This window comes from Sander lucioperca, chromosome 17 (genome assembly GCF_008315115.2).
Source record: "Sander lucioperca isolate FBNREF2018 chromosome 17, SLUC_FBN_1.2, whole genome shotgun sequence".
Taxonomy (NCBI): Eukaryota; Metazoa; Chordata; class Actinopteri; order Perciformes; family Percidae; genus Sander; species Sander lucioperca.
The window spans coordinates 23,622,868-23,650,691 of record NC_050189.1 but is presented as its reverse complement, the minus strand read 5'-3'; the positions used below and the strand labels follow the sequence as shown (position 1 = coordinate 23,650,691).

At 40.6% G+C, this 27,824-nt stretch overlaps 1 protein-coding gene across 44 annotated transcripts in view; it reads right to left on the bottom strand.

Annotated features, from left to right (window-relative positions):
* Positions 1-27,824, bottom strand: part of LOC116039915 (receptor-type tyrosine-protein phosphatase delta) — a 362,263-nt gene that overhangs the window by 140,045 nt on the left and 194,394 nt on the right. For all 44 annotated transcript variants that reach the window (XM_031285065.2, XM_031285107.2, XM_035994140.1 and 41 more), the window contains exon 9: positions 13,206-13,243. The gene's annotated coding sequence lies outside the window, so the exon portion shown is untranslated. The remainder of the gene's footprint in view (positions 1-13,205; positions 13,244-27,824) is intronic.

Genomic DNA, 27,824 nt, shown 5'->3' with positions numbered 1-27,824 from the left:
ATCTGCCCATTCTCCCCCTCTCTACAACCACTCTTTCTGCTCTCTACCTCTCTGACTTTCCTTCCCCAAACTAATAGTGACACATACCTCATCTATGTCTGTGTATTTCTGCCGCACCCTCTTTCTCTCCATCCCTTTCTTTCTCTCTCTCTTTCTCTTTCAGCGTGTGCGGGCTGGCATCGGGTATTTACGAGAAGCCTCTCACCATAGCCGATTGATCACAGCCATTGTTTGCACTGGGTCCTCCATTTTACAGTTCAGTGTTCATGAAAAGGACCTTTTTCCACTCCTATCTGTCACCCCCTCCACCCCAAAATATATCCTCCCTCTCTCTCTCTCTCTCTCTCTCTCTCTCTCTCTCTCTGGCCAGTTATTCCCCCACTGACATTTTCACAAGCACACCTTCATCAATTTCACACCTCTGATGCCCTCCTATGCCAGTGGGGAGGAGGAAGTGAATTGATGGGTGAGTGCTGACAAAGCTAGCTTGAATTCGAAGCCATGGAGTGACAAAGTTCTTCAAGTGTTGGACAGATAGGACATGGAGTGTCATCAATATCTGTGCCGTCAAAGTCCACAAAGTAAACAACTGCATGATGTCAAACAATTGTTCCAATTGAATGATCAATTAAATGTCCAGTAGCATGTATGAAAAGTGCTTTTTCATGACGTTGACCACACTGCCACAATGTACAGTGCAAGCGTCTGTACCTTAGCTTACTGTTTGCTGCCCCCTGTAGTTTGCATCTTTCTCATTAAGTTCCTCCAAAGATGAGTCATGCATCTTATGCTATAAATCCAATAACACAATAAAAAAAAAGATGTGATGGAAAAAGCCATCCAGAAGGTAAACATCCTCTGTGCTCACTTCCTCCCTTTAGTCTTGGGAAATTAGGCCATTCTATCATCAGCCAACTGGTGCATTTATGAGCTCCTAAAGTAATTGGCGGTAGCGGCGAAATCTCAACTGAGGCAAAGGTAGCACATTCACCTCAACCGAGCCTTAAGCTAAATGCGTCAATGAAATAACAGAGAGGAGATGGAAAAGGAGGAGGCGAGTAGAGCAAAAGAGAGAAGCAAGATGCCTCATTCACTGGCTCAGGGGTTTATGGGATTGCTCCCAGCTGTCACTCTGTGTAGTGAATCTGAAGCACCGTAATATCTTAATTGTTTCAAATTAAATGCTCGTAAAATGGCAAAGGAAATTAGTTTTTCTCTGGCTGATCCAAAGCAGCCCCTTGACTTACATCTGGGCTCGCTTTAAAATGAGAGGAGGTTTAAAAGGTGGAATGGCTCCCACATGAGATGGCTATGGATAGGCTGGTGTGGAATTAGTCTTTATAGGTTGTGACCTACAAACCTAGCACTTTGCATATGTGACTCACGCGTCTCAGAGCATCTCTTGCTCTTTTTCTTACTTTTCTTTGTCTTCTTCACTTGTCTATCACTTTCTCCTATCATTTTCTGCCCATATCTTTCATTCTTTCTTTACATACAGTATATGCATGCAAGTTTATGTATGTACTTATGTATGTTTATGTGCAGAATGTGTGTGTGCAAAGGCTTATCATAATAAACAGTCTAAATATCCTGTGGGGATTCACACATTTTGTCTCCCCCATGTCCCTCTGGCACTTGTGAGACTCAGCTCATTCCGCAGCACACATTCAAATCACTCAACCATTCAAAGTGTCCTGAATGACATCAGCCTTGCTGTCTAACACACACAGAGACAATATATACGCTCATGTATGCATGCATGCACACAAAAAAAAAGCACACACGCATGTTGGCATACATGCAAACATGTAAAGCCCTTCCCACCTCAGTCACCAAGAATAATCGGTGAAATATACTGCTACATAGGCCTACTCATAGCACATAGTATACAAGCAATTTACACACTACAATCCCGTTCTGAATGGATATCAGAATTTCCCATTAGGTCCCGTTAACTTGACGTCTTCCCTTCCATTCTTGTACAAATACCAGCTCGAAATGAAGCTGCTAACAGGCAAATCCAGCAGACAATTGTATGCCATTACATCCGCAAAGTGGTTTTGTGGTGGGAGCTGTAGGTGGTGGTGACGGTAGGGGCAGTGAAGTAGATTATCATAAAATGAAACACAAACTGAAAAGGCCTGACACCTCTCCACTTGGAACCAGAGACTGGTTGAAAAAAGAAGGAAATAATAAAAATCCTAAGTGTCATTATTGCCTCACAATGCAGGGAGTAGCTTCGATTCTCCTCAGCAGATGGTGAATGAAGTGTGCTGTGCTAAAAGTTAAACTGACAAGTGCTTGAAAAGTTTCTGACGCTGCTGTCATTAATACTGCCATCTGCAGTTAGTAACATTTAGGCTCTAGAGGAAAGTAGAGTGTCTACATTTAACAAGAGTTACAGTATATTGTGTATGTCTTTTTGAACGTGTCTCCCAATGAGGTCCAGAGACTGCAAGTTGTAATAATAATAATAATAATAATAATAATAATAATTTCTCTTGTATTTACTTTCGAAAAAGCTTTACAAATTGATCAAATACAATTAGGATGAATTTGATTGAACAGCTATGATTATTTGGCTAAATCAATTTTCTGATAAAAAATCATTGGATCAAAAGCATTAGAACAGATACCAAATTGGAGGTTGAGGTGAGATTGTTTTGTCAATCTAACCAAATTCTAACACTAGGCCAAAGTTAAGTACATATTAGTCAAACTTGGCCTAGTGGCCTGACTGCTGTGACTAGCTATCAGTTTTTTTCATTCATTAGCAAAAGTTAAAGCTGCACTTTTATATTAATAATGGATCATATGACTGTGTTTAATGTGAAAGCTATCACTCATAGTAACAAACCCACAGATAATCATCACCCAACTCTGCTGTTCTTCTAAGCTATACATATTGTTTTTTCTCTCGCTTTCTCTTTGCTCAATGTTTTAGTTCTATGGCCTGCAAACTCCAGCATCAACCTAGCTTTACACTGTGCCCTGCCTGCTCAGCACTAAGTGATATATAAAGTTTGCCAGTAGCTGGTGAACAATGTTGAATGTCTAGCATTAAGGCACAGTTTCTCAGGAGCTGGTGGAGACCAAAACAAAGCTAATAGGGGAGTAATACTGGATTTCCATTCATCAGGTGGTTAAAACTTGACTCTATATAAAGGCTAATGTTGCTCCATGTCTGCTGGTTGCTAAATAGACAACTGTTTGCTAATATGTTCACGATTACAACTTAATGTGTCAGATGTTGTATTTTTTCAGCTTGTTCTGCTGCCCCCAAGTGGACAGACAAATCAATAATTGCAGCTTTAAAAGAGAATTCCGGTCGATTTCAACACGTAGCTCTGTTGTTTGTAAATTTGGAGTGCTGTCAGTAGCGAGAAAAACGAAAACAATCGGTGTTGCCTACACCGTGTTATCCTCCTGCTACAGTTAGCACCCAGGAGGCTGAAACAGGGCAAGTTATAAATGTGCTTTAAGCCTCTTAACATGTTCAAAATGTCATTACAGGTGCCTACCCATGTGAAGTGATTCCTGAAAGTGAACACAGTGAATCTGACTGCAGTAGATGTAAAAGAAATGCATAAAAGTTGTGCTAATTCAGCTCTGTTTAGTTCCGGTGTTGAGATGGCAAGACTTAGGGACCATCTACAAACTACAACACCGGAAAGAGATACAACAAAAATATTTATTAATTTAATGATTAAATAATGTAGTGTCTCCAAACCTACCTCAATTACAACTTGTCTCCTGCTAGTTGTACTACAGCACTTATTTTAAAAAATAAGCATATACCTATTTTTGAAAATATTGTTGTATCTGTTTTCGGTGTTTGTAGTTTGTAGACGGTCCTGAAGCGCTCGTCTTGCAGTATCAACACCGGAACTAACAGAGCTGAATTAGCAGAACTTTTATGCATTTCTTTCACATCTACTGCAGTCAGATTCACTGTGTTCACTTGGAAGGAATCACTTCACATGGGTAGGCACTTGTAATGACATTTCGAACATGTTAAGAGGCTAAAAAGCACGTATAAAACTTGCCCTGTTTCAGTCTCCTGGGTGCTAACTCTAGCAGGACGATAACACGGTGTAGGCAACACCGATTGTTTTCATTTTTCTTGCTATTGACAGCACTCCAAATTTACATACAACAGTGTTACGTGTTGAAATCGACCGGAATTCTCCTTTAAAGGTTCAGACACACAGACCAGCTGGCCGACCCTCGGTAGAAAAGGCAGTTGGACTGATCAGTCTCCCCGAGTTGGTCAAAAAAGTGCCTCGGAACACACCAAAGCGACGAGACGTAATAGGTCTCCATAACAGCAGGTGGCGCATTCATGCTATAAATAGAACCAATTTTTCATGCGACACGCAAGTGTGTTGGAAGCGTTTCCAGGCAAAATAGAATAGGAAAAGATGTTTATATGTCATTTTGACACAAATACATATTAATAAATGACATGTTGATGTTTGAAAGTCTCTAGATTTTGATATAAATGCAGATATAAATGTAGTTTAAAAAAAAAATGTGCCTATTTTGCCATCAATACTGCCGATGTTGTCTTTGATGTAATCAAATCATTATATATTTATGTTTAACATGGTATTTCATTTTATCAATGGGGAAAAAATGTGTACAGACAAGGCTAGCAGCAGCAGCACCGCATCAGACACGTTTCTGGTGTGTAAAGACAGAAAAATCCACGCAGCCGCCACGCAACTGACACGCAACAGAAACGCCACGCTCACGCCACACAGGCAGTGTGTAGCCGGCCTAACAGCTCCTTTGTGTCACTTTGACTTCTGTCTTTGCACTGCTTAACCAGCCTTTATTTGTCTTCTTTTTCCTTTCCTCTCCTTTAACCTATCCTCCATTAGTTTTTTCCTATGCCAGAATATGCCCTATCACTGCCAGTCTCACACTCTGTCTCACTCTCTCCTCTCAGTCTATTCCATCTCTCTGCCATGTTTGTGGCCTTTCGCTCTGTGCACATCTAATGGCTGGGGTGTAATCCACTGGCTAATCTGTTGACAGCCTGTGTGACAAGGCATTAGCTTTGTGTCACTGCCTACCATGCTGCTTCTCAGCGTGTGTGTGTGTGTGTGTGCTCGTGTGTGTGTGTGTGTGTTAGAGAGCGAGAGAGTCAGAAATAAAGCAAGAGAGAGAGTCTATGTTAGTGTGTCTGCATGCAAACGCAATATGTTTGTAAAACTTTGCGTATATGGTGTAAGTAATAGCTTATGTGTGGTTGTTGCTCCATGTCAACTGGATGCCCAAGCGTAAAATTGACACTGTAGCTCTTCAGTTTTGCATGACCTTTTTACCTTTCCATTTTTTCCACTATTTATGTCCACTGCTGAACTGTTTCTTTCTCTATCGGTGATAGCAGTTTTAATAATATGTCAGGTCAGAGTGCTATTGGATGCAGCAACGAGGCAGACAGGCCAAAGTTGCTTTCGGTCAGGGTGCCTCACCCATCCGTCAGGCATCCAGCCATGTCAAATAGGGCTCAGTTTGTAACCAAATATTGTATTTTCTATTATTTCCACATTTTTCACATACTGTAACTAGACATAACTATGGACATAATTGTATTTTTTTAATCACATTTGGCACCAAATGTTACTGCTCATCTTTTTGATTATTTTCATTATTGATTCATCTATTTATCTATTTTAGTCGATACAAAGATATTGACTTTACAGTGATACAACTGAGAAAAGCACAAAATCATCACATTCGAAAAGCTGGAAACCACAAATGTTTAGCATTTGTGCTAAGGACAAACAATTAATTGATTATTCAAATAAAATAGTTGTTGAGTGACCAATCATTCCACCCCTAGTTTTACTGTCTTCGCCTAAGTGGGTGAGTGTGCTTTTGCATGCAGGCATCATCATGTGTGAGCATGTAACTCCATGCGTGTCCTGTGGCACAAAAAATCCTCTTCCTCATCTGAATTGGCAGCTCCACTTGCCCAGCAGAACTCACCTTGCACTCACCCACATTTCTCTCTTTTTAGCTTCTGCCCCTTTCTTTAGCGGTCCCCCCTCCTGTCTACACCTGAGTGATCCTGTTATCACAGCTGACCCTTCGCTAGATCTGTCAACAGCCAAAGAGATTACACCGAAGGCCGCACAACACATTTGAACACCCGTTTGAAGTGGGGGGGAGGGATTGCCTGATCCCCTGATGCTGATAAACTGGGGGAGGCTTTGGGGATTCAAGAAAGGTCCCGTCAGGAATTGGGTAAGGCGAGGTGTGTGTGTGTGGGGGGTGCTATAGTCGACTTAAAGTCTACTTCTAATCACTGGGCTTTTCAGAGGGGATAAGGGAAAAGAGAATGGGAGCTTGGTTTGGTCTGGAATTAGGCCCTGATGGAGCTGGGGATAAGGTTGTTGAGCTTTGATTGATCACACAGTTTGCTTGAAAGCTTTTGAGTAGCATGTTTGATCAAATCTACTCTCCCCATACAACATGCTATACAGCTTTGGTAAAATACAATGATAATAACAAAAAAACTAAACAAATGCTTTAGTAGTCCCTAAAGGGAATGATTCATTCACCTTCTACATGCTGCTGGGTCAGCTACAGCTATAGATTCATTGCCTTTCACAACTCTTCTTTGAACCTACAGTATGTCAACAGGAATGCTTCATGCATAGCGTAACCTTGCTTTTCATAGCTGCTCATAATTTATATCATATTAGCCGTATTGGCACGGTGTTGCCGATGCCTTCTGAATGAAACATTTTCCAGCTAATGAATCATAATCCCAGGGGAACCGTGATTCATTTCATTCTTGCTAATTTCTGGGTATTCCTTGATCCATTCCTGCAAACTTCCCTTTTTTGACTGTTGCCGCATGGGTGATACTTCTGCCATTCAAGTGAGAACACAGCACAATTATCATTGATTCATGCACCATAAAAGCAGAGCAGAGTGAGACAGACTCTTATGAAACGTGGCTTGCCAAAGTACTGTCAGAGACGGAGGTTTGATGGCTCACTCGTCCATGGCCTCCGCATCATGTTGTCTTCACCAGCTGTTGTTTGACAGAAAGGGATTCTTCCCGCAGTGTGCAAAGACACAGCTATCAACTTAAGAGGCTTGACAGCAGCACACTATGGGGCCGTTTTCCTACTGTATTATATTAGGTATTACTGGTGGAGCATCTGCAAATGGTGATACTAAAAAAAACAACAGCAACTAATTATAAAGACATCTCTGAAAGCAGAGCCCTGGTGGTTTCTTTCTCCATAAAATAACGTATTTCAGATTTATATTAATAAAAGCTGTTGTGCTGCGAAATGTATGTTTGTAAAATACACTATAAACATTTTCTTCAACATTGTATGTTGGTTTTATGTCATCATGGAACCAAGGTTCTCTTGGTTTTATGTCACCAAGAGAACCTAGAAAAGTGCACCGACTAATACAGTCCTGGGAAGCAGTGAAAGAAACTGCCTTTTATTGATCTGCCCTAATTACACGAGTCAATATAATTTATGACTTTCAGGCTTGCCAGAAGCCTCTTATATGGCATACTGAGTTGAGCAATCAGTAGCAAGTGATCAAATGATATACTGTTCTGCCAAACAAAACCAGTACAGAACAAACATGGAGGGGTATAAAATCCGGTCTGGTGCCACATGGCCATAGAAGGCTGTCAGGGCTGAGCAGTTGTTGTTTTTATACTCTGTGTCTTAACAATTGATAGAGAATCATTAAATTAACCACTACCTGCTATTTTGTAATTATATAAATAACTGCAATACTTATACCTTTTTTTTTTTTTTTAAATCAATTTCCCATTGTATATATGTCCTTACAGTATTGTGTATTCATGTCAGCAAAAGGTAGCCTGGCTCCGCCCTCCTACTTACTTCCGCCCAATTTTCGTTTCCCTTTAGTACTCCGTCTGGGTTTGCGGTATATTCTTGGGTTTTCTCCCATAGATATATATAAAGGCCTTTATATGTATCTATGTTTTCTCCGGTCAAATATGTGTAGGTCCAATCAGCGAACAGAGGGAGTGGCTGAGAACGATGACGTTGAGGACGTGCACTAGAAAGATGCGAGCGAAGCCATTCGGTCCGTTGTGGCAGCAATGCTGCCGAATATCCAGAAGTTAAAGCCCGAGCAAGAACAAGCTTTGCTGAGTTGTGTTGGTGGCCATGATGTTGTGGCCCTCCTCCCCACGGGCTTCGGGAAAAGATTTTCCAGCTCGATCTGTTAGTGGTGAAGGAGTTGGCTAAGGCTAACGCTAGCGGTGCTAATGCTAAATATAAGCCGATAGTTGTTGTCGGTCTCCCCTCTTGTTGCACATGCGCATGACATACGTCACGACCAAACGTTAGCGATTGGTTATGGCAGATCCAGAGTGGCTCTGGGCAGATCCAATAGTTTTAAACTTCAACAGAGTACCCGCCTTCAAGGAAGTTAACACTTGTCAATGGAGAGAGGCCAGACTCTCTGTACAAATAAAATGTACGAGAGTCTGGTAGGACCAGGCTAAGCAAAAGGTGCAACATTCTTGCAACTGCATTCTCCATCATCATCACTACAAATCAGCATAGTCGAGACGCAATTTGGTGAATGCAGTCAAAACCACCGTCTGTCTATGTAGACGGTCAAATGCAATGTACAATACGATGCACGCTGCTGGGCTTGTTGATGCTGATTGTGAGAGCAGGGCCGAGCTCCCAACACTTAGTAGATCATCGTAATTAAAACATAAATTGGAGGTATTGAGCTGCATGCAGTCACCAGCGCAGGCTCCAGGGAAGCATTGATTCATGCATGCACTTGGAAACAATTGCTCTGATTTGCACGGAGTAAAATATAGAAGACTTATAAATGAAATCAATAGCAAACAAGCTGCCTAGGCTCTTTAAATAGTAGACAGTGAATTACAATTGTGCAAATAATCCTAGTGAGCATGGGCACATAAGATATGCAAGCTTTAACGTGAACATCTAAGTTATGTGTCTGAGGAAAAATCTCTTAAGAATACTGAATTATTGGATTACTATTGAATGATTTTGATGGCCCAGTGAGGTATTTTGAAAGACAAGGCATTGGTTGCACAAAGGTATGGCAGGTCAGTCCTCATTTTGCTCTTTGACTAGTCTAATATGAATTAGACAGTTGCACGAAACATACACTGCACCTTTCAAGCTTAAAATGTTAGCCAACCCACCAACATGCAAAGTGCTTTGTGCTGTGTTTCCATGTTAAGAATCAATCACATCTGCTGACAACTAACACAAAAGAAAACATGAACCATAATTTGTCATTTGAAGCAATGAAAAAGGGAAAAAAATTTAGAGACTAGAGCGACCCAATGAAAAGGCATATTTTGCCTGCCATTTATCCACTCCCACCAGAAATGTTTTGTTTTGCTGGCGTGAGCAGAGCTAGGCAGTGTGGAGCTTTATCTCAGTCAGCCATATTTGTTAGTTTGAAAGCAGTCCTAATTTCCTCTGAATACATAGAAAATTAGTGCTACTTAAGAAAAGAACAAGAAAGCTTTTTGCAACTTGCGGACTTTGGTGTGTATCTGAAGTCTGAATAAACCATAGTCAAAGTCTGTCTTCTGATGAGCGGTAATAGAAAGGATAAACGCCTAGAGTAATAACATCACAACCCTGATGCAATCTTCATTGTATGTTGTTTATATTGAACAATAACAAATGTTCTGTTAAATATGCGCAAAATGCAGGAGCTATAAAAACTGATGTGATAATATAATTTAAACACCTGCTGCAGCAAGGCCTGTACGAGTATCCATTTTGAAATTCACATACCTAGCTTGTGAAATTGTATTTTTCTCTGTTTGTATTGGTATCAGTATATACTTCATCTGGGATAGAAGGGGTTCACACTGTTTGGTCTGCTCAGGAAGTTAGCTGAGGAATAATCCAATCAAGCAAAACTGTACAAATCTGGCTATTTTCAGATTTTGCTTCAAATTCAAGGTTCAATTCTAAACACTGCAGAGTCTTTTTTCTCTTCTTCTTTTCTTTGTAAAGCTAATGTGGCGTGATGAAAGAACAGAAGCACAAGGGTTCCTATCTGCAGAGGTGCTATGGCTGAAGGAATATTCCCTACAATGGCTCTGGGCACACACCTGAACCCCGTGCTCCACATTTATGAATTTACATCTTGAAATGAGTTGTGGATCTAAAGCAACAAGGCTGCACTAACTACACAAACTATAGTTAAGTGTGAAGTGTAGCTGAAATCCAGATAGGAATATGAATGATATACTGGAGTCTAATTTATGCCTGTGTAATCCTTGATTTCTGGGAATGTTTCTTGGACTAATCATGCTGTGGGCAGTGTGTCCTTCACTGCTGCCAGCCTCACATTGGGGAAAAGAGAAGGGTCAGGAGCGAATGGCAAAAAAGTAAAAGAGGGGTGACAGAGAGAGGAGCGGTTTCAGATGAGTGCAGGCATGAAGACAGTTATGAGGGGGGGAATAAGTGAAAAAGTGGGCTGTATGTATAGGGAAAATTGGATAGGAAAACAACAGAGGGAGGGTAGAGGCAGTCAAGAGGAGATAGCAAGAGTGGCAGCGGAATGAGAGAGGGTAGAAACGAGGGAGATGAAGGAAAGAGGGAAAATTGGAGAAAAGCAAAGGAAGGTGTTGGAGGAAGAGCTTTTCCTCCTAACCGTATAGTGTATCCTCAAAGTGGCTTTCATCCGCCCTCACATCAACAGCCGAGGTTGAACCCCTCTGCAAACTACACACACACACACACACACACACACACACACACACACACGCACATGCACACACAGACAGACAGGCGTGCCAAAAAAAACATCCTTTGACAGTAATCATCACCACTCTACCTTGTGACATCATGCAAGACCTTTTTTTTATGAATTGTGTTGCTATAGGAACTACTTAAAAAGAAATAAAGAAAGCCCAAAAAGGTTTCCTCTAATTATAGCCAAAATGAGCCTTGCGAGCCAGCTGAATAATGAAGCCTTTCTAGCTTGAGAGACAAAGCCAAAATGGAATGATTTGTTTTCCTTTTGTTCTACACGAAATCAAAGGGGCACTCACACAGGTAACTTAGTACAGACAGACAGAAAATACAAACATGAGGATGTAAGCGCAAACGTACATCCTGATGAAATAACTTTCCAGTATTACCATAATAGTATTATATAGGCTCAAATGAAATTTGACTAGATGCATTAAGTATGCACATGCACCGTAACGCCTGAGCAAAGATACACACTTACATACACACAGCCTGAATGAATGCTAGGAGCAGAGAGAGGAGACAAATGAATTAAAGCGAGGCTGACTAACAGAGTATGACATGTCCAAGGCCTATCACTAATTATGCCCCCACTGCTACAAACTGTTCCCTTACTATGATCCACTGAAACAGGAGACGGAGGAAAAGGCTGCAGCAATTACTGCTGAAACCCCCCTACAAGTGAAGTGTGTTAGTCATAAGTGTCAGGATGTGTGAAAAATTATAAAGACACCCTACTTTTAGTAAATTATAAAAGGGTTCAAAAATAATTCATTAGTTTGAGATACTGATGGCTTTAAAGCAATTTGTAAACTGTAAGAGTAAAACTAAAAGTGATAGCATTATTCCAGTTAGACTATTCTCATGCAGTAAGTTCATGTCACAAGAAACAGGCTTCTGTGATGGAAATAAATGCACAGGAATAGGTAATCCATTACTCTCTGACAGGAATTTTCCAAACACTAGTTAATTCATGTAGCAAGAACACTGTGTCACAAATGCCAACATTTTAATACAGAACAAGATGGAAATGATTACATCTTACGGTTTATCTGGAACAGCTTGCATATTAATCAGCTACAGGAAATGTATTCAATGAAAATATATATTAAGCCAGAACCATTTTTTTTTTAAACCGCACTATGTAAACTGAAGTGGTTCTCAGACTTACATTTCTTTTTTTGGACTGGAGACTGTGATCAGGTTCAACCAGATGTGTTCAGTTTGTTGTAGACCCAACACTTGCTTGCAGGGTATTCATTGCCATTCAAGTGTCTTAAGAAGTTGCTATTCATTTGTGGAGTGTGGCTGATACTCTCTGTTACAACACAGTTCAGTTTAATCTGTGATGTAATCTTATACTTACTGTTGTCCCTTTTACAAATGGTACCTTTAACACCATTGGCTATAATTATTTTGATGGTTTCATTACATACGTACACTGTAGGTCTCCTGTATGAAATATAAGTCTGTATTAATAATGTATTCAGTGGAAGCTCTCTGGTAATCCAGGCTTTTGCACGGATGAATAACAGTCCCCTTGTTTCAAAGACGGACCAATTTTCAGACATTTTCACAAAATATGCTCCTTTCAATCAAACCTTCAGCTCCAAAATGCTTTCAGTGTTCAAGTGGCAGAATACATCGACCTCTTAGTCTTTTGTGATTGACTCACATTTACTCCCTAAAACCATCATAAATTCCCCACCTGTTGACCAGACCCAGCACTAGAATCTCATTTGGGTGAAGCAGAGCAGATGAATAGCAGCACAATTAGGAAATAAGGGGCACTCTTCTCTAATGCGACCCAACTTTGTTAACGGCTGATAATAGAGGTGTATTTTCATCTCAAACTTTTCCAAAATGCACCTATTGAATCTTTAATCATCAAGATGTTGAATGTATGCTCAGCAAACACACAACTGTGCATACAATGCAAACACAAGCAGATTTGATTAATTTTGCAAACAAGCTGTACACACACTGAAAACACCCACATGGATTTATGCTGTTATCGAATGACCCACATGCCCACTTAGATATGTGGCACTCCTCTAGTCTTCCCACAATGCTCTATTGCATGGGCAACAGAGATGATGGGTGAGGCTGAGATGTTGCGGCATGCCATTTATCTCTGTCAGACGTGGTTGAACACAAGTTCTTATTGGCTGGGCAGGATTCGTGATTGCTAAAGCGGCATCCCAGTCTCTGAGACCATGTTAATTAAACAGTGGGGAGAAAAGAGCAAGAGGCCTTCACTCTTTACCCTCTGAAGGCTCTATTCTGCTGCAACCAGCATTAACACACACAGTCCTGAGGTCGGAGCAGAAATGGAAACCCAGCTTAAAATGCCATGACCCATCTTTGTTGTTGACTATACAATGATTTGTGCTTCAGATTTTGTGATTTGTAAAAGCTTACCTTTCAGCACTCAAGCAACCGACCCAACAGTTCAAGAGCTGCAGGACAACAACATTAAAAAAACACATGTTAGATTACAGTTTATTCACCGTAATAAAGGCTGTTATATGATAAGAACTTGATTTCATTTGTAGGAAAGAGTTCAAGAGGCATGGGTGAAGATAGCAGTGACTTTTGTGGATGGGAAATAATTTGAATCACTGCCCCAACAGCGCAGTGATCTGTTGCCCTGAGCTTGAGTACACATTCAGTACTGCCATTGCTTTTTATAGTGTAAAGGGCAAACATTTATTACTCACTGATTACATTTGGCAGGCATATGTGTCTGACACTTAAGCCCTTGTAATTTTCCAAGGCGTTACAAAAAACCCTTCTTCGCCGCTGATATTCAATCACTGCTTGAATGTGGTATATCTAACAGGGATTTCATTGGGACACAAAAAAGGAGTTGTGAGAACAAAGGGGAAATAGGAGTGGGGAGGATGGAGCAGCCTTTTAGTTTAGTACTAATTAAAATATGGGTGGCTCTCAAAAGGTCAGAGAGACCAAAAAAGAGAAAGAACAGTGACAAGTCACTGCCGATTGTGTGCATAAGGCGCTCAAGGTCTTGTAGATTAATACCAAGTTCACTTTCAAAAGGGGAATCAAGAAAGAATTAGTTGTGTGACCGATAAACAGCATATCTCCATGCTCTGTTCCCGTCCCCCTTTTTTCCAGCTGGGAGATAAAATTCAGGCCTGGCAATAGTTGCCAGCGCAATTGATTCTGGCAGTGGAATATGTCTGCAGAGTATGAGGGCTAAGTATCTGAATAGCGGCTGTCAAAATGCCAAGAGGGGAATTTATTCCTAGTTCATATGCAAGCTATATCATGGAGTTACTGAGACTAAATGGCTACAGTTGTGATGTACAGTATGCTGTCATTTCACTGGCATATACTGTATTCACAGAGCTGTTCTAGACACAGGCTTATGGGTGCTGTGCCTGGATTCAGTGAATGCAATGAAAAACATACAATCATATTCTAGGATATGACAAGTTCTTTACATTTCAAAATATAAAATAATATAATAATAATAATAATAATAATAATACATTTTTGAACCACTTTTGTAATTACCATGACCTTCATATTGGTCTGCATGTCAGCTTTTTATGTGTGAAAACTGACATTTTGCAAATCTTATATACTTGAGCTTACAAAAACCCATTTTGAATGAATCTTGATGAATGATACTCAGCATCGATTATGTCTTACATTTGACGAATATAGTGTGAGCATCATTTGGGAAGGAACAAATGACAGAGAGCAAAGCACAAAAAAGAGTTGGTAGCCCCATTGTTTCTTATCCGGCCTCCACTAAAAAAAGGTGTCTTGACCGGTGGGGAATACAGCAAATGATTAATAGGTACACTCCAGCAATCATCAGGCAATAAGAGAGCCACCTGTCAGAGGTCCTACTGCCCTTTGTAGAGTTATGGCCAACAATTGGCCATGAACGTAGCCAGTCCGGTGCTATCAGAACCTCACAGGGCCAGCTGGTTGGAGATACAAACCAAAGGATATCATTTGTTCATTGTTTGTTTTATGCTGAATACTGTGAGAGTATGTGGAAAGAAAATATGTACATAAAATAATTAATAATAATTTCCAACTGAAGATTCTTGAGCCCTTACAGAACTGAGAATATCCCCAGACAATAAGTTTCCTTACCTTAAATAGACAGACAAACACACTAAATGTTACCCAAGACTGTATTCACCTTACAGTGTGACAAATGATAGGATGGCAGACATTACTGATAGTCACTCTGCAGCGCTGTAAGAGTACACTTAACATTACTAATTGGATAGTTTATTAAAATAATTTGCTGCTCAGTGTACAGAACATTTCGATCTTAACCACTCCATAGAGAACTCCACAGAGTCTAATAGATTTAACAAGCACTGTGTCTATTCAGCTACAGTTTGACAACAGTTTGACATGTTCTAGATTATGCCTTAAATATGCCCAAATAATGAAACTTCCACTTGTAACAACTGGGGAAATAAACACGATGACCTTCTTAAAACACCATCTGTTGCGCAGCACAACGACAGCAAGGCAAGATTAGCCAGCGAGGCTGAAAGAGTCACATTTATGACACCCACAGTGTTCCACTGCGCTGTAAATGGCAAAACACAGTATCTCTACTTCGCATAATTTGAAATGCTATTGTGCGTTCACAATGATTTCATTCAAAAGAAAGTGGAAACATGTCTTAGCTATTGTAATTAATAGAATGGTAGGATTTGATGGGCACAAAGGCTACTGTAGATCACTATAAAAGGAGAATGAGAGCACTGTAGACGTTTGACATTTCCATTTGTATCTGTAACAAGCGATCAGGCTTGCAAAGAAAGTGATATTATCCTGCTGTATGTAAACATAGTCTGGGAATATCAAACATGATAAACAGTGATGATGTGCTGCCTACCTAAATAACCCTGGCTGTGACAGGCCTTGGCGCTCCATTTATTCGAACACTAATACATAACACCATTTATTTCCCCTTCACCTCACCAATAACCCTTCCCCCATCCCACTCCCCATTTTTTCAATGCCTTACCTTCACAATATTTTTTCAGGATTTGAGACATTTCTTTTTCTGTACACCTTGGTGTCAGGGTCACTGTCCTCTCAGCTCCACTCCCTCCCTCCCTCCCTCCTGCCCTTCCATCCCTGATCTTTTTTTTCCCCCTTTCGAAATTCTCTGTCCATTGCCCTCCTGACAGCCACCCATCAACCTGGGTGCAATTTAAAAAGCCCTTCAACAGCTGCCATTCCACAGGGCTGGCTATCAGTCCAGCTGCCAAAGCCCAGACAGGGACTCTGCTTCAGCAAGCAACTTTGAACGTCAGGTTGGTTCCCCCAATTCCAAATAGACTGAAGGTGAAAGACTCCATTTCTTAACGATTGGTTCAGCTGCAGACAGGGTGACTGAGGTGGAGCTTCGAGCCAGCGTTGCTACTTCCTGCCTGACATGCTGCAGCCAACATCTGGCATGCAGTGTTGTGGTCTGGAGACAAATAGTTTGACTTCATGTAAGCTGATGAACATTATTTAATAACACCAGCATGAAACAATGTGTTGAATTATATTTGTAAACATTATGATGCTTTTGGGAAAAAAGGAAAGGCTCCTGGGAGAATACTGTAAGGGAGGAATATTTGTGGTTCTGTAGAGATTTAGCACTTGCCTCTGTGTCTGTGCTGAAGCTAAAGCAGCGTGTGTGCCTGCCAGCCTGCCTGCATGCGAACATACATTGCTTGTCTAAATCCGCATGTTGCCTGAAACAATCAAGTGAAAACGGCTCAGGCTTGAGGCTGGGCAGCCTGCTGCTGTGCACTTCTCTCCGCCATATGTCTTTGTCAAAAATATTTGCTGTGCACCGAATGAGGGATGAAATCAATCCAAGTGCTATTTTCCCAGTTGCTCCTTCTTGACAGCAGCAAAATTGTACTAATACTTGCCAGATCAGCCCACATTGTCAAATGTAACAACTGGCCACCAGTGACATTCGCAGACAGACCATCTGGTCTCCACCGTCCCATAGTAGTTTAGGGAGAGAATGGAATGGCTAAAGGTTTTTCTCCAGTCTCAATTAGTAACTGGGAGAGATGGATGTGAAAACTGCTCTGGTGTTATGGACCAATCAAAGATGTGTGTGATGTGCCAGTTGGAAAATGTGTTGAGGTTGTCCATAGGCATAAGTGGACTAAAATATGTTCACTTGACAATGACTGGACAGATGTACTTGCTGGCCTTCATTTTTGTGTAGTTTCACCCACTCAGCTGGACATGCGGCACACTCTATCTACACTGCCTAAAGATAAAGTCAACAGCACAGCAAGGTTGTGTCAAGGCACTCGATAACACAAAATATAGTCTAATAATAAACTTTGTTAGAGTTGCTTTTAGAGTTGAGCTTTTCAAAATGCTATACAGGTCTGTCATATCTGCTTTACATTTTAATAATCTAATGCAAATATGTCTTCCAAATGGCAGCTGACGCTGAGGTCTATTTAGCAAAAAGCTATTTCATGAATTGAATTGTGTAAGTGTTGCATATAGCTGAAGGAGTGAAGCTACAGTATTTTCAACTGCTGCTTCTGGACAGGCTACAGCCATTGTGTTGGGGACTCTTGCTGTCCGCCAAAGCTTTTAGTGCATTGTGTAGCAGCATCACTTTGCCCATAGCCACAAGACCACATGAACAAAAGCTGCAGTTGGCTGGGTCACACTGTGATGTACCTGGGGGATGAATGCATGTTTTGCATAGACTGGGGAGTGTAACTGTTGGGTCCATTAACATGAGAGAGAGCTGCAGCTTCCAAGTTGAAAAATTGCCCTAAGCGAGCTGGTATTATGGGGAGGCATCTTCCCTGATTCCATTCAGCAAAGAAAGTTAATGGAGTTGAAGTGGGTCGTCTACAGTTAAATTGAATCTGCTGCCAATGGAAAGTCTTTGATGTAGCAAAGATTAAGCAATTGTTGTAATTGTATGTGCAAACCCAGAGTACCATCGGCCTCAGAGAGCAACCCTTTCAAAATGTACTTAGTCCGTCAGTGGTCGCTTTCCTCTGTTGGTAACAACATGAGGTGAAATACACTCAGAAATGTCCATACATTTAGGAGAAATGTGATTTCTTTTTTTACCATGAACCAGGGCTGTATTTATTTTTTAATCAGAGGATGTCAATATGAGGCCACACCATCCAAATCGATTAAAATAACTTTTGTTTGGTCAGCATGTTGTTGAGAGTGAGGCTGAAAATTACACTGAAAAGCAAAATGAAACCAAAAGAAAAAAGGACACAAGATTTTTTTTTATCATGGAATAGAATTCAAGCTTCTTTACAGTTCCATGTTTTCATTAAAACCTCTTTGTATTTGCAGCATGAGGGTCATGGTCCCTTTTGTGTTTAGAGAAATACGTTTGAGCATGAATAAGGTCATGTGTGTCAGGTTTTTTTTCCCCACTTTGCTGTGAACCTCTAACAGCTTCTCTTTAGCCAACAAGTGTAAGATAAGTCATGGATCTCTGGTGGGATATATCAGTTAATGGTAGAAGTGTCCTTCCCGTGCCCTTCAGTAATAGCCAAGCATCATTAGTGAGAGGGTTAAGAGAGGGCTCAGCCATCCATATGTTTCAATAATTACCTTGCACTTCTGTCAAAGCACATATAGAAAGACTGAGCTAACATCACAGTGCTACAGATAAAATACATTTTGAGAAAAACGGTTTCTAAATGGATCTCTTTTCCCGTAAAGTCTCCTTTTCTTGTTGGTTTTCAGTAAGAACATTTAAAGCAGCTGAAGGTGGAAGGTACAAATGTTCAGGTTTTATCACATGAATAAGGCTGCGGGTCATGCCTCAGCCTCAGTTGCAGAGGCAGTAGTCTCTGCACTGAGTGACACATTATTTCTCTGTAAACCCTCGCCACTCCCATCCTAACTCCCAAATCGCAACCCCCAATCTATTTTCTGCCTGGCTAGTCTTATAAAACTGCATATATTCTGTCAGATTACTCCCATCATATTCCCATACTGTTTAGTTCTCGGGTGTTTGAGGAGCAGATTTGGAAATGAGAGCCAAAACAACACAGAATGTGTGAGCTGATCAGAGACAAGCTGCACCTCAGAGATTTAACGATGGACGTTTGTGCTTAAAAACTTAAAATGGTTTTCTGATCCTGTGGTGTAGTGAATATATTTGGAGTTATGTTTAATGTGTCAGTGGTACATTATTTCATGTGTATCATAGTATTATGATGATGTGCATTTTTCAAATCCTGCCACATCTTTATGGTTATATAGTAGGGATCTACAACCTTGCTTAAAGATAAATGGATGCATTTTAAGTAGATATTTATTCAAGCTCACACACTCATACTTATACTCTTCTTACAATATGCATTGTTTTGAAAGGCTAACCATCACTTTGAGGAAAACACAATGAGCAAATTGAAATGACCTTTAATTCAATGCTTTGCTTAAACAGGCGAAAAGGTTGAAATATATCATTAATATGATCTTACTGAGATGACATATTTTCTGTCTCTATCTTATAAAATAATGATTTTCCAAAAAGTGCATTGGCCATAACCAACAACAAAAAAAAAAGATGATGACAGTGAAATGTAATTTTCCGGGAAATGGCCTTAATGGCCCTCTGTTCATTTTGAGTCTGAGCTGGTGTTGTGCATAGAAATGGCTAAAAGAGACACAGCAGCTAATAAAGTGAAGAGAATGGTGTATTACTTCAACAAATCAGATCTAACGGGGCAAAACTATTTTTATGTACAAACAAGAGGAAATCACCAGGCCACCACTACGATTGACCCATAAACAGGAGAAAAATATGGACAAGACTTTTATTTTAGGGACAGCAAAACAAGCTGTAAATACAACATTAGCATATTATCACCTAATTAAGTGGGTAGGAGAATGTGTTAGCAAGCAGGGAAAAATGTGGCTGTTTAAAATGAGCTGAAAATCACTGAACCACTGTGTAGTACAACAGGGGGAACTGCAGAGTTGGGTCATAATTTTTTGATGGTTCATCACTATGAGTGACCCTTTTCACATTACATGTATTCATTTGATCCATTTTTAATATAAACATATTGATTAAGTGCAGCTTTAAATATGCAGTGTACGCAATATATATTAGGAGACCCTCCAACCTCTGTGTTTTACACTCTTTCCCAAAATCTCAGGATATCCTTTTGCATCCTGCTCATAGACAACTCAAAATGAATTCCTGTGTGAGTGAATAAGACATTTTAAAAATAATATTTTTCTGAAATACGCTTTACAATATATAGTTATGCTGACAATCCGGAACTTTATACAAAGCCCTCTGGAGCATAAAAGGGAAAATGGCAAATGCATCGCTTCACAAAGTCAGTATTGTACTCATTGTCTATGGAGCAGGAACAGTGTTTGCAGCCAGATGACTAAACTGTCCTTGGCCACTGCAGTAACAGGATTCCTTCAACACAGTGTTATAAAAATGAACTGCATTAGCTTAATGGCCATTCAATAATGTGAATTTGAATGAGATTTCTTGCTTCACTAATTAATGCTGATTGATGCATTTACTATGTCTGTGCTGATGACCATTAAGGCAACGTATTGATGTGTTTTGAAAAGGAACTTCATTCAAAAGCAATAGAGATGACAAGAGTTGTACATGCAGGGGATATAGTTTTTTTGTTGTCGTACAGCACTACTTAAGTGAGGGAAAATAAATCAATTACATTGGAATTCAAAGTGTGCTGTGTTCTATCAATTAGATCTTTTTGATATTGTTATCCAATTATTCATTTGCCCTGGATTTGGTGTCAAACTTGTTAAGATACTGCGGTTTACTCTAAAACACATCCAATTAATTTATTCCTCCTCTCGAATGATTTGCAAAATTGTTAAATACTTTGAAAGCAATTTTGCATTTACCGCACCACAATGATTTCTTGCTCTCCTGATCTGAAAAAAATGTAATGTCAAAAATGTTATCATCATCATCATTCTCTCAATGTGAACAATATTTATTGTGCCAACCTAAAAATAAGACAACTTTCAAATTGGACATGGACTGAACCTGAGGTATGTGGAATGCCTCTCTCTGCTCATGTCGGTGTGCTCCTATCTGCCTTTACTCTAAATGCAGCACACAACTTGTTTCTTGATGCATTCATTCACTCCCGTCTTCTCTCCCATGAATGAAAATCTCCTAACAGCGCACCACAAAAGAAGTTGCTAAGCCATTTGGATCAAGAATCTCCCCAGGCAAATCAGCAATTAGAGCCTAAGCTGCCTTATAAAATCAATTAGGAGTTGTAGTATGTGTTACAGGTACAACACTGGCTACCAGTTCTCTGATGGACCAGGAAGGGTTGTTTAAATATGCCATGCAAGAGTATATAATATGCAGCACTAAGTTACAGAATTTCTATAAAATATTCCTCTTTAATGGACAAATCCGGCGCAAAATGAACCTAGGGGTTAATTACATGTGTGTACTAGGTCGACCGTTCTCTTGGATTTGTTTTCATGCTAATTGAATGTGACCAGTTTTATCGCAAACCGCTAATTAGCTTATAACACTAGTCGTCGGGGCAAGGGTAAAGTAAAAAGAAATCGCTATTTCTATACCACTAACAAGGCTTAAAATAGCACCACACTTCCACGGTAGCATAATGAGGGTCCCTACATGTAAACCGAAGCATTGAGAACTTTGTAAGTGTACAGACAGTTTATTAAAAAGATAGTTTAGAAAGACAGTACCGTTACTAGGGCTGTCAAAATAACGCGTTAATTTTGATTAATTAATCTGAGAAAAAATAACACGTTAAAAAAAATAACGCGTTAATAAAAATAACAAAGATTAATCCATTCCATATTGACGTTTGACCCGGAGCCGTTCTAGCCACCATTCGACTGTAAAATGAAGGAGGGAGACGAGAATGTACTGCCTGGATCATTAATTGGAACATTTACTTATAAAAATCTTCTTCCTGAATAGGGTTGGGTACCGAAATCCAGTGCTAATACGGCACCGGTGCCTTAACGACCGGTATCTACCAGACCGAATAGCAACGCAGATTTCGGCGCCTCATTTCGGTGCCACTGATATGTCTGCGCTTCTCTCGGATGCTCTGAAAACGGACGTTACAGGCAACAGAAACATCGCTGCATGTGACGCTAGTTAACACTATACTCGACAGCAGCTAACATTAGCCTTTTTAGCCTAACAATTCCTCCAAGTACCTAACTAAAAAACTTAAAATCCCTATCTTTACCAGAGTCAATATAGTGTTTAGTAACTCCTAAATAATTTTAATTACTCACTGACGTCCAGTGATCACCGGTTAATGAGACAGCGTTTGCAGCACCTTGCAGCAGTTCCAGTGTGGCTGCTTTCTCCGTGTCATACAGGCTGTGCGTGGGGCTGCTGTCCCCTTCGACGGCAACGAGACAGGTCAGAACATGCCAACCGTAGTACGTCTTTAAGACCCGAGTCATCTACGATGCTGACAGGTCTGCAGTTAGTTGCCACCCATTTCGCAAGAGCTGTAGTCATTTTTTGGGATTTGGTTTCATCCACAGGTCGGCAAGTAGCACTCTCCAAAATAGTGCTTTGCCTGAGTGGGTAGCATGCTAGCGGCTAGCATCAACGTTAACTGTACTACTATACTTAGCTCGTATGTGGTAGCTCAAGCTTGACATGCTTCGGTGATATTTTAATTCAGCTTTACACAATGTGCATATGGCTTTCGACTTGTCTACGAGCCGTCCAGGAGTTTTGGAAAATAAAAAGCTCCATTCAGAATTGTGTTGCTGCTGTCTTTGTCCATCATGCCTGCAGCCTGCAGCAGGAGGAAGTTTGGCAGCTTGATGATAAGTAAAGGTGCTGCAAAGGGTCAAAATAGTAGCCTGTTAGGCACGACGCAAAGCCGAGTGAAGTGTAAAATAAATTAATAATAGCAGTCATGCGATTAATGCGATTAAAAAAAATGTACGCGTTATGCTCGGCCCTTAATCGCATCGCGATTAACGCGTTAATGCTGACAGCCCTAAATGCAATATAATGTAGAGTGAGAATGGCATGGTGGCTCAATGGACAGCACCATTGCCTTGCAGCATGGATGTCAATGGCTAGTCTGCTTTCTGTGAAGTTTGCAGGTTTTCCTTGGGTTTGTGTGGAAGTGTAAATGTCAGTGTGTGTCTTTATGATAGTACATAGCAACCTGTCCAATGCATTTCCTTGTGTTGAGACCTCAAACTTTAGTTAAACCTGCAATACTTCACATTTCTATCATGTTTTTAGTTCTTACGGTGAACTCATTAGCAAAAAGGTTGCCTATTGAACCATCCAACAGATACATTAGCATTCATTTGGAGACATGTTTCTGGCCACCTGATAAATGTAAGTCCAAATATTCACTCTTCTTTAAGCTCTGTTTTGGTTTCCACCAACTTCTGAGGGAGATATTCTGCTCTCAAGTTGTTAAATGCTCTACTATTTTGGTGTGCCATTTGGTTCAGGGCAGGTAGTGTACAGTGGATTTGTCAGACCTTTTTTTGAAGAAAACAACACTATAGCCCCTTTCACAGATGCACTGCAACCCTGCAATTATCTAGACATTACCTGGCAGAGCTGTATGTGAGAATGCAAATGCCAGAATCAGTTGGACAGATGTGTGAATAGAGCAGGTCATTATCCGGAGTATTCATAGCGAGTGAGTGGGTGTGTTAATGACATTTCTATCATGCGGCTGGTGCGAAACTGGAAGAAAACGAACATCCAAAAAAATGTCTAACTGGAGAGACAACAAGATTTGGGAATTTCTGTCGGGAAAGGCCAACGCCAAAATTGTCAGACAAACGAGACTCGGTTGTTCATGACCAAATTATGACCTGGCTAAGTGACTGTGGTGTAATCTGCGTCATGTCCTGCCTCCTGCACGCTCTACCCAGGTACCACCCCTCCCCTAAACCAAACAGAGTATTTCCAGTAAGTGAGAACGCGCCTGACACGGACAATCTCCTGTTGTGTGCTACATGTGAGAAAGGGAAACTTCAGGCAACGTCCACAACTGATTTGTCGGACATTGTCCCAAGTTCATATGAGAAAACTGCTTATGAGAGTTGTAAGAGTGAACCAAAACAGAGAAGTTGTGGGCTATACAGTTAAAACAATTAGCTGAAAGACGCTTCATAGAGCTGAGCACATTATTCTCTGTGGCTTTGTCATTACAAGCAATCCCTTTTACATTACACATAGTCATTTGAATCCATTGTCAATATAAACATATTGAATGCAGCTTTAAGCTTTTGAGATCACTAAGTATTGGCAAAAGGTTTTGCCATGGAATATGATTTTGCTTTGTAAGCACTCGGGTCTGAAACTATCAGAATGAGCCATTTATTTTCCAATGAAAGCTGCCTCTAAAACTCTCACCGTGATAATTAATGAGATCGACATTTTCAATTATCTGTTTCCTGCCTTTACTTGGCTGTTGGAGTGCACAGCAAAATAACAGCTGTTAGCTTCGACGGGGTAGGAAGACGGGTGATGGAGAACAAAGAGGGCAGCATCTGCCTCTTTGAAACAGCGTGTTATTTTTCATCAATATCTTTGTGTGACATACCACCACCAGAGCAGATTTTCTCCAGGTGTGTCTAATATAGTTGGACATGATAGAATGTACTAGTATTGGTTAAGTTATGCAAACAGACATGTGGTTTGTTTAATGTTGCATCCTGGAACTGAACAGTTGGTACAGAGGCCTACAGTATGCCACGGAAATAAAAAGGCTGTTTAAATTATCTATCCTTTGAAACATTGCCATATAGGGAAAGCACTTCTTACGGTATAACTTCACTGCACACTCTCCAGGGTATGTGGCAGATGTTCTTCTTCTTAATGTACTATACAAGCAGGTTTCCTTGCATCCCTCCCTATGTGGTAACTGTTGGCAAATACGACTATTCACAATAGCCTTTCAGAGTTGTTTAATGTGTAGCAAAGATGTAATGCCAAAATGGGTCATGTAGAGGCATGGGGCCCCTTTTTTTTTTTTTTTTTTTTACTTTCACCAAGGTCAGTAGGTCTCTGTTGGCTTATGGCCTATACAGCTGGGAGCTGGTAATTAGGCTGTGAAACCATGTATCATACTGGGTTAGTCACCAGCTTCAGTTGCCCACTAGTACTATACATCACCCCAGTTACACCACGTAGAGTATTTGGAAGGCCACAGTCAGCCCACAGGGGAATCATTAGTTCATATGTAAATATGAGGAATGGATGCAGATTTCACCTTGCCTGCATGGAATGAGCGTGTAGTAGCTTGGGAATGACAAACAAGGGTCATATAGCCCAGCCACTGCAAATGCCTTTGGTTGCCGTTGTTTTTATGATCCTGAATGATAATTGGGGACTGGAGATAAGGAGACCGGTGCAGATACCTGCCACACAAAGACATTTAAATAAACCACAAGAATAGGCATGGAATGACGACCATGTGCTGTTTACTGCAAATAAATGTAAATAGAATTAGGCAGCAATTTTTTTTCTGCATGACTATTTTGCTTATTGTGTCTCGATACAGTCATTCATGTGCTCCCATGAAAGCTTGGCCCCATTTTCATGTGGTTTTGCATTTGTATAGTTTTTGTAAAAGAAGGCAAGCCCTGCTGTGGTGAAATAGTTTCACGCTGAGATCAGTGGAGCGCATGTAGTTCAGTGAATGCTGTTGTACATTCTCACTTTTGCACATCAGAGGAGACGCAACAGCTCATTCTTCCTCACTGGGTCAGAGCGAGTCAAAGATGCAAATGTGAGCATTCAAGCATGGAACCCCTGACCTCAGTAGGCAAGTCTGAAATTATAGAAAAGCCAGCACTTTCCTTTCTCTTTAAAGAACGTGAAATATGCATCGGCTTATTTTTTTTTCCATCTTGCTCGTAAGAAAGAAATGATCAGAAACATCACAGAGTGACAGATTTAGTCTGAATTTCCATGCTGGCATTTCAGTCAAGATCATATCTGCGTCGCTGAAGTCAGGAGATTTTACAGTCAGGTCAAACCGCAGTAGTTACCCCTCGCAAAAAATGAATAACATTTCGGATTCTGACTGTAACATTGGTACAGGTGTGCACACAAAGTACAGACCCATTTCACATCACGGCAGACAGCAAAGGTTCCAGGCAGCATGTTTGAGTGTTTGAGGGACATGTGAAAAATGTATAGCCAGAAAATTCCACGTGACAAGCAATACGACACACTTCTTTTTGACTGCATTGCTGTTTTGCCTCCATGTCAGTGTGTGCTGTTGTCTATAGCAATTACTAGTGGCATCACTGTGCACTTTGTGAAAAATACAAGTATTTGCTTGATTTTTTCTGATACAAATCACCCTAAACAGCATATACAAAATGATTAGATTTTTTCTATATATGAATTTACCTGAATATCAGCACTGTGAGAGAAACTCTGCAGGGAATTTGCTCTGCACAAATCTTATTTGGCTGTAGAAGCGAAGAGCAAGAAAACGCTCCATCAGCTCTCATTTCAAAACAGTCAATAGTGTTGAGGAACCAATGTGTCACACAGCTGGGCTAATATTCAGCCGGCTCTTGTGTTGGGTGCTTCTGGGGTAAGAAAAAAGCACCAACTGGGCTGAGTCTGCGCGGTCCTGCGCCGTGAGCCACCCATGTGGAACGTGCCGGAAACTAATTAGCACAATAACGTGGTGAAAAAGGAAATGCAACTTGAGGAAATCAACTGTTAAGGAACATCTGAGGCCGCAACAAGCTGTGCCTCAGCATATGCTCCTCCGGTGTTTTCAACAATGCTCAATCTTCAGTCACTGCAGGAGAAAAGCATCTATTCATAGTTGAACTTTAATGGTTCCTGAAGATAGACTGTGGCTTTGATTTTTTTCAGTCTGGGCTAATTCCCCCCCGTACTTTAGTATAGTACATTAACTTAACCACACATGTACCTTTTTTTGTTGGAATTTCCATATATTACATCAAAAGGAAAAAGCAAACGTGGTTGTGTCTGTAAAATCAGTTAATGTTATCAAGGTAAGTAAAAGCTGGAAACTCACAAATCACACTTAATTGGAAACACAAACGTAGCCACAAACACGACCAGAAGTCTTTGGTTTTTAAATAACCTCATTCAGGAAAAAGAAAACTTCAAATGGCAACCTTTAGAGGTCTGTTTTACACATAAACCAGTCTCAAAATTCCACTTACTGAACAGTTTTCAGAACATCTGACGGTAAAATCCAGCTTACTCTACCATGTAACCAGTTGGTACCCTCAGTGTCTGATTTTATATAACCTGGAGTAATATACTTTATCTTGCTTTAACATCACACAATTGGACCGGTCAAGCTGAGTCTTCAAGATAAAATGAAACTGTCCTGGCCATGTATGAAGTACTGCTTGGTTTACAGGACACCACTGTCATAGCTGTGATAAACTTTAATCTATCACCCCGATGAGGTTCTTTCAGTGGTACTTGGAGACAGTATGTTGGCCACCACCTCATATAATCAGGAGTCCATAACAGCGAGTTGTAATTATCTGTACCTATACAGTCCGCCCACTCAGTCTATTCTGCAGGGGCTTACTGCAGCAGCTCGTCTGAATTGGGGGTATTTATACATGAAATTAAGGTGTAATTAAAATCGGTCTGGTGCTAAAGGGGCTGAAGGTGATTATGCTCATTTGCATAATACACTGATTTCTTTTTTTAATGCTGCCTTTACAATTATGACCGGTTCTAACACATTTTAGACATCCATCATTTTTAATATTTCAAACAAAGTCCTAGGATTCAGCTCATTTTTTCTAGGCACAACATTATCTAATTTGCTCCACTGGGCTTGTTTTGAAGCAAATGGGGTACTATTATATGGGCTGTAGACCAAGGAGAAACTCATTACTTCTCACATTATCACCGCAAACGCGAGGAGTAGGAACGTAGCTCTGTCGCCTCAGTCTGGTCGCAGGCTAAAGCCTCGGCGTCTCGTCCAGGTTGTAAATGGACCCCTCTCG